Source organism: Cebus imitator, unplaced genomic scaffold (assembly GCF_001604975.1).
Source record: "Cebus imitator isolate Cc_AM_T3 unplaced genomic scaffold, Cebus_imitator-1.0 Scaffold62, whole genome shotgun sequence".
Taxonomy (NCBI): Eukaryota; Metazoa; Chordata; class Mammalia; order Primates; family Cebidae; genus Cebus; species Cebus imitator.
The window spans coordinates 5,392,448-5,400,809 of NW_016107377.1; the positions used below are offsets into that span (position 1 = coordinate 5,392,448).

At 44.0% G+C, this 8,362-nt stretch overlaps 1 pseudogene; it reads left to right on the forward strand.

Moving 5' to 3' along the window:
• LOC108305319 overlaps positions 1-771 on the forward strand; it is a 20,906-nt pseudogene extending 20,135 nt beyond the window's left edge.
• The last annotated feature ends 7,591 nt before the right edge of the window (positions 772-8,362 follow it).

An 8,362-nucleotide genomic window follows, 5' to 3' on the forward strand; every position in this document is an offset into this window, starting at 1 on the left:
AGTAGAGACGGGGTTTCACCATGTTGACCAGGATGGTCTCGATCTCTTGACCTCGTGATCCACCCGCCTCGGCCTCCCAAAGTGCTGGGATTACAGGCTTGAGCCACCGCGCCCGGCCTTGAACAATGATTTTCAACTAAGATTCAGAAAACAATTTAGATGTGCATGTGGGCTTAGTGATCAGCGTGGGGGAACAAGAGCCCAGCTTCTCGGACATCACCCACCTCGTGGAGTGATGTGTGGCCATGGGCATCTCCTACATTCGCATCTACAACCACCAAGGTCTTTTCAAAAGAAATAATTCCAGGCTGATGGATAAAGTTTTAAAGCCAGCAAGAACGTCTGGGCCTAGATTGTTCAAAGTACTCACCAGAGTTTTCAAATAGCAATGACAAAGATCATCAAGTTCTAAATTGCCATTTGGTGCTAACGGTGCTGTCCCCAGTAGATGGAAAAGCAGATATTCTGAGAGCTGCTCAGGACTTTTGCCAGCTAGTAGCCCCGAAGCAAAAGCCACCCATGGATTTGGATGTAGCTACGTTAGGCAGCTTACTTACTTCGAACGGTTCTCCTGATCCTGATGTAGTATTGAAGTTTGGTCTTACGGACAGCACATTAGGTTTTCTTCCCTGGTGCATCAGATTGACTGCGATTGTCTCTTTGGCTTCCCACTTAAACATCAGTTATGAGGACTTTTTCTCTGCCCTTCATCAATATCCAACCTGTGAACAGCGTGTTTTAAAGCAGCGTAATTTGATTGCAGGCTTTTAGAGAAAACAACCCACGTGATTCTGATATTTACAAAGCACCTATGAAACCCTGTACACACCTAGTTCATAATCCTCATAATGTATCAACAAACACAAGTGTCTCACTTGAGAGAGTGTGTGTCTATGTGTCTGTGTGTGCATGTGTGAGTGCACGTATGTGCACATTTGTACATACAGAAATAAACTTATACATGGGGACGTATTGAGAAGGAAATACATAGACCTACAACTATGAGAAAATAGCAGCGATGTTTTAGGAGCTGAAATGTCACACTTAAACCCTTCAGCCCCAACGACTTCCCTGTTTTTGTGGGGAGAAGAGGGCCCGATTAGAGCTGTTCTAGTTGTGTCTGGGGGGAGGGGAATAATTTTTGTTCAGTCCTTCTTAGTGACCAAACTTTAATTTCTTTTTTTGAGACAGAGTCTCACTCTGTCACCAGGCTAGAGTGCAGTGGCGTGATCTTGGCTCACTGCAACCTCCGACTCCCTGATCCAAGCTATTCTCCTGCCTCAGCCTCTTGAGTATCTGGGATTACAGGCGCCTGCCACCGTGCCCAGCTAATTTTTGTATTTTGTAGAGATGGGGTTTCACCGTGTTGGTCACGATGGTCTCAATCTCCTGACCTCATGATCTGCCCGCCTCGGCCCCCCAAAGTGCTGGGACTATAGCCGTGAGCCGCAGCGCCCGGCCTCAAACTTTAATTTTTAAGAATAAGATATTGAGGCCAGACGCAGTGGCTCACGCCTGTAATCACTTTGGGAGGCTGAAACAGGCAGATCACCTGAGGTCGAGAGTTCGAGACCAGCCTGATCAACATGGAGAAAACCTCTACTAAAAATACAAAATTAGCTGGGCATAGTGGTGCATGCCTGTAATCCCAGCTACTCGGGAGGCTGAGGCAGGACAATCGCTTGAACCCGGGAGGCAGAGGTGTGAGCTGAAATCCCGCCATTGCACTCCAGCCTGGGCAACAAGAGTGAAACTCCATCTCAAGGAGAAAAAAAAAAGAAATAAGATATTGAGTTGTCGAATTGAAGCATTTCGAGTTTAAAGGTGCTCCAGATGAATGAAGTTGTGTGTTGCTCCCATATTAAAAATTTGCTCACCTTCAGAGCAGAAGCAGTCTTCAGCTATCCGTCCATTTTCATCTCTTCATTATGATCAAACAGTGTGACTTGACAGTGCAGCTCTGCTGTCTGCGTTCCAGACTGTGACGATCAATTGAAAGATAACTCTTGCTACGTTGAAATGCAGAATTTTAAAAATTTAAATATTAGATTAGGCAGTCAAAAAAAACAAGCATAAAAGGTGAATATGTTGTAATCTTCAAAGTAAAGGTGGACGCTGCTAAAAAAAGGAAGAAGATTTTGATTTTCTTTTTTGTTTGGTGGACATTATGCCGTGTTATACCCAAAGTTGATTTTAAAAATATTTTCATCTGGCCAGTGCAGTGGCTCATGCCTGTAATCCCAGCACTTTGGGAGGCCAACACGGGCAGATCACCTGAGGTCAGGAGTTTGAGACCAACCTGGCTAACATGGTGAAACCCCATCTCCACTAAAAATACAAAAATCAGCCAAGCATGGTGGCAGGCGCCTGTAATCCCAGCTACTCAGGAGGCTGGGGCAGAAGAAATTGCTTGAATGCAGGAGGCAAAGGCTGCAATGAGGTGAGATCGCTTCATTACACTCCAGCCTGGTGGACGAAAGCGAAGCTGAGTCTTAAAAAAAACAACAACAACTACAAAAAAGACAATTTAGAGGAAAATGAGTAGGGTTTTCAAGAAATAGTGTTGGGAAAAAAACTGGGTATTAATATGCAACTAAAATGAACCTTGATACAATTATACATTTAACCATTTACAAAAATTAACTCAAAATGGATCAGAGAACTATTTGAAACCTATTAATTAAACTTAAAACTTATATAGGAAAATCCTCATGGATTTAGGTAAAGATTTTTAAGGTGTGACACCAAATACATGATCTACAACAGAAAAAATATAAATTAGATTTTGTCAAAATTAGAAACTTCTGCTCTTTGAAAGACTGTGTTAACTAAATGAGGACACCAGCCATAGACCGAGAGGAAATGTTTTCAAAGAATATGTTTGACATGTGACTTGTATCCAGAAGATAAAAGCACTCTCAAAATACTATAGTAAGAAAATTATAAAATCAATTTAAAAATGGGCAAAAGATCTGAAAAGATACCTTATTTTATATTCAAAGAAGATATATGAATGGCAGGCAAACACATGAAAAGATGCTATTTTTAGTCATCAGGGAAATATAAAACAAAACCACAATGCAATACCATTACATACATATAAGAATTGCTAAAATTAAAAACACTTGGCTGTGCATGGTGGCTCACGCCTGTAATCCCATTACTTTGGGAGGCCAAGGTGGGTGAATCATTTAAGGTCAGGAGTTTGAGACCAGCCTGGCCAACATGGCAAAACCCCATCTCTACTAAAAATACAAAAAATTAGCTGGGCATGGTGGTGTGCACCTGTAATCCCAGCTACTTGAGAGGCTGAGGCAAGAGAATTGCTTGAACATGGGAGGCAGAGGTTGCAGTGAGCTGAGATTGTGCCACTGCACTCCAACCTGGGTGACAGAGCAAGACTCCATCTCAAAATAAAAATAAAAATAAAAATAAATGACCATAGCAAATGTTGGTGAGAGCATGGAGCAACTGGAACTCTCATACACTGCTGGTGGGATGGTAAAAAATTAGAGCCATTTGTAAAACAAAGTCCCTCTGTTTTAAAACGTTAAACATCCATACAGCACAGGATCCAGCTATCTTACTCCTAGATGTTTATCCAAAAGAAACGAGAGCCTGCGTCTATACACAGACTTGTCAGGAATATTGACACCAGCTTTATTTGTAATAGCCAAAAACTAGAAACACTCCTGAAATCCATCAACAATGAATGAATGATCAAATTGTCGTATATTCATACAATGAAATACTACTTGCATTAAAAAGAATGAATGATCACTACATGGGACAACATGGGTGAATCCCAAAATAATGATGCTCAGCAAAGGAAGCCAGGAAGAAAGAGTACACACTATCTGACACCTGAGTGGAATTAGAAATCCAAACAATAAGGAATCCAGGACACTGCGGCTCAGTGTGACCACATATGTTGCCACAGCGTTCCAAGGGCAGTGACCTTCCCATCTGTACTGTGTGTCTTCCTCTATGGCTGCCAGCCCGTGCAGCCAACGCCATGCACTCCTGTCTTGTTTTACAACACCCTCTCCCAAGTACCTCCTCCTCTGCATTCATTAGAAATCTAAATGCAGTTAGGCACTGTGGAATCTAAAACATAAATCGGTTTGTGTTAGGAAATGCACATGAATTTATAGTGACAAGGCCACATCAGTGGCTGTCTGGGGCAGGGATTGCACTCAGGCTTGAGGAACGCATTGGGGATGGAAGGTATGCTCGTTATCTTAATTGCAGTGACGGTTTCACAGGTGTAGACATATGTCAAAACTTGGCCAACTTTACACTTTCAATGTGTGTGTTTAGCATAGTTAACACATTTGTGGTTAGTTATCCTTTAATAAAGGTGTGGAAACAAAAAAAAATCAGTGAATGAATGAATTAAATGAAATAAACATTTGAAAATGTGAAACACGTACAGTTGATTCTTGCTATTCATGACACTTACGTGCCATGAAATCACATGAGCACTGAACTAGTGAATACTGAACCATCTCTTCTAGGGGTAAAGACAGAGGTAGGTTCCTGTGAGCCTCTGGTTACACTTTGCCAGCTGATCAGTACATAATCTTGTTTCATGTGTGTTTCTGTTTAAAGACATGTGGCTTAGTATCTACTGTTGACTCATTGACATTGAACCTGGCTTGGCCAGCAGCACTGTGACTCACGTCTGATGAAGCTTCTCTAACACACGTCTTTTCTTTGCGTGGCCCTTCCGGTAACTAGGAACACTTCAACGCTACGCGTGGGGACCATTCTAAACAGCACAGTCACCAAGGAAAAGCACAAAAATGAGAAAAACACAGTACTAAATAGACCATAAAAAGGACACTTGTTAATACTGTTTGGGCCAAAGCCATAAGGCAAACTGCTGTCTGGTCCAACCTCAGTTGGGAATGTGGGCATTAAGTGGCTCAAATTTTTTGGTGCTCTGGGCATGTCCACAAATGACTATGAAAAAGTGTGAGTATTGATTTTGGAGTTGCAGATAAATTTGAGAGAGCTGATGGTTTTGCAGATGTGGAGACCATGAGTCCTGAGGATGGACTGCGGATGAAATGGGCACTGATACCAGCTTGTCAAGCAGAACATACTTTTGCCTTTTACCTTTACTCCCTCCTTAGCCTCTACTAATGTGACAGCAAAGGGATTTTTTTTTTTCTTTTGAGACAGAGCCTTGCTCTGTTGCCCAGGCTGGAGTGTGATGGCATGATCTTGGCTCACTGAAACCTCCACCTCCTGGGTTCAAGCTGTTCCCCTGCCTCAGCCTCCTGAGTAGCTGGGATTACAGGTATATGCACCATCATTCCTGGCTAATTTTTGTATTTTTAGTAGAGATGGGGTTTCACCTTGTTGGCCAGTCTGGTCTTGAACTCCTGACTTGAAATGAATGATCCACCCGCCTCGGCCTCCCAAAGTTCTGGGATTACAGGCATGAGCCACCATGCCTGGCCAGCAAAGGGATTTATTAAAAAGTTAAACACCCACAGGAACAAAGGAAAAATAAAGGAGACAATGGGGAGAGGGCATGGAAAACGGGCAATTGACTCAACGGAAGAGAGAAAGCTGACGTTTCAGTTGGCAGTGGGGGAACCCTAGGGAGAAAGCTGATTTGGGCACTCCTCAGAAGTCTCAGGCTTTCCCATGCTGCTGGTGGGGCAGGACAGACTGCAATGTTATTTAAGAAGCACTTAGAGCCCCAGATTCCAGACTCTCTCCTTTGCGAGAGATGGAGGCTGCCTCTGAGGGGTTCAGGAGCCTTCTGAACTCCCCTCAGCTGAGGAACGCCAGGCTGAGCTGAGGGCAGGGAGATTGCTTGGACATTTCACACTGAACGGTGCACTCCTACACTTGATCCCCAGATCCTGACAACTGAGCATATTCCCATAAGACCAAGGAGTAGGAAATTCCATTCTGGGATTCTAACCAGTGGGCGAGAATGGCAGTCTTGGGGTGAGGGTGTCAGTACAAAGGGCAGCGATGTGAGTGACCACCTCAGCAGGGTGAAGGGAGTGTCTATGTGTTGCGGGGCTGAGGGGTGGGACCCCAGTCAGGTGCAGGGTGTTGGGGCCCAGTGTGGCGAAGAGTGTGTCAGGGCAGCTGAGAGGGGCAGGCTGTGAAACGGTGTGACTGTGTCCCCACCCAAATCTCATCCTGAATTGTGCTCCCATAATTCCCATGTGTTGCGGGAGGGACCCGGTGTGAGCTAATTTGAATCATGGGGACGGTTTTCCCCATACTGTTTTCGTGGTAGTGAATAAGTCTAATAAGATCTGGTGGGTTTACCAAGGGTTACTGCTTTTGCATCTTCCTCATTTTCTCTTGCCACCGTCATGTAAGAAATACATTTTGCCTCCCGTGTGGTTCTGAGGCTTCCCCAGCCATGTGAAACTTTAAGTCCAGGTAAACCTCTTTTTCTTCCCAGTCTCGGGGATATGTTTATCTGCAGCGTGAAAATGGACTAATACAGGCTGCCATAACAAAATACCACAGACTGGAGGGCTTAAACAACAGAAACATATTTATTCCTCATTCTGGAGGCTGGAAAGTCCAAGACCAAAGAACTGGTGGATTCAATTCCCCAGGAGGCCTCTCTTCCTGGCATGCAGACAGCTGCCTTCTGGCTAAGTCCTCACATGGTACTTAGGGGTGGGGAGAGGCATTCAAGCTCCTGGAGTCTCTGTTTGCTAATCTCATCATGAGGGGCTCATCCTCATGACCTCATCTAATCTTAATTGTCCCCCAAAGGCCTGTCTCCAAATAAATCACATTGGGAGTAATTAATTTACATATTAATTGGGGAGATGGGGAACACAAATATTCCATCTATGACAGATGACAGTTATATACAGGAAAATTGATCAAATGAATAAAAATACAGAAGAAAATGGGAGCCAGGGCCAGGTGTGGTGACTTACACCTGTAATCCTAGCACTTTGGGAGGCCAAAGCGGGTGGATTACCTGAGGTCAGGAGTTCGAAACCAGCCTGGCCAACATGGTGAAAACCCATCTCTACTAAAAATAGGTAGAGGTCAAAACAGGTCAAAAGATTAACTGGGCATGGTGGTGGGCACCTGTAATTCCAGCTACTCAGGAGGCTGAGGCAGGGGAATTGCTTGAACCCTGGAGGCAGAGGTTGCAATGTGCCAAGGTCATGCCACTGCACTCCATCCTGGGAGACAGAGTGAGACTCCATCACAAAAAAAAAAAAAAAAAAAAAAAAAAAAGCAAATATAGGAAGAGGAAAACTAGAATGGACCCTGTATTGTCAGTTTGGAATTGAAGGTATTGACTGGTATGGACTCGTAGTTTTTAATATATGTAGTTAGATACATAAAAAAGCATAAATGGGCCAGGTGTAGTGGCTCATGCTTGTAGTACCAGCACTTTGGGAGGCCAAGGCAGGTGTGTCATTTGAGGTCAGGAGTTCGAGACCAGCCTGGCCCACATGGTGAAACCCCATCTCTACTAAAAATACAAAAATTACCCAGGCAATGCTGTCACATACCTGTATTCCCGGCTATTCGGGAGGCTGAGGAAGGCAAATCGCTTGAACCCGAGAGGCAGAGGTTGTGGTGAGTGAGCCACAATCACACCACTGCACTCTAGCCTGGGTGACAGAGTGAGACCCTGTCACAAACAAACAAAAGTATAAATGTATGTGAGTGAATGTGAACGTTTACACACGCACACACTCCCTGGCTCTGTCGCTAAAAGCTCCTGGGATCAGTGACACCCAGTAACAATGAACACACCTACTGCTGGCATTCTTACTCAGCATACAAGCCTCCGCTAAAGAAGCCAGAGCTCTTTAGGGAAATAGCTGATTCCAGAGCTGGGGCAGAGAAAATACTACATGAGCCAAACCATCTTGTACCAGAAAATATGGAAATAGCAAAGAACAGTGGAAACAGGTCAAAAGAACATAGAAACCAGCTTGAATGGGCTTCCACTGGCAAATCTGGGTTAATTCTGAAACTGAGACAAAGAATAGTAGTAAAGGTTTATCACCTATTGAATAACACAAGGGTCCATAGGTCCATACTGATATAAATAAATGAATAATGGAAAGTTGAGATGTCTATGACGTGGGTTGGCTGTTGTTTCTACTGTTAATCATCAGTCCTCTTCAATTAGGACACGAGATGATTTTTTTCCCTCAAAAATCAATGTGAATAGTCTGTCAATGCAGACTTCATCTTCAAGATCTTCTCATCCCTTCTTAAAATGAGTTATCGGCAGGTTATGATGGCTCACACCTGTAATCCCAGCACTTTGGGAGGCTGAAGCAGGTGGATCATGCAGTCAGGAGTTCAAGACCAGCCTGACCAACACGGTGAAACCCCA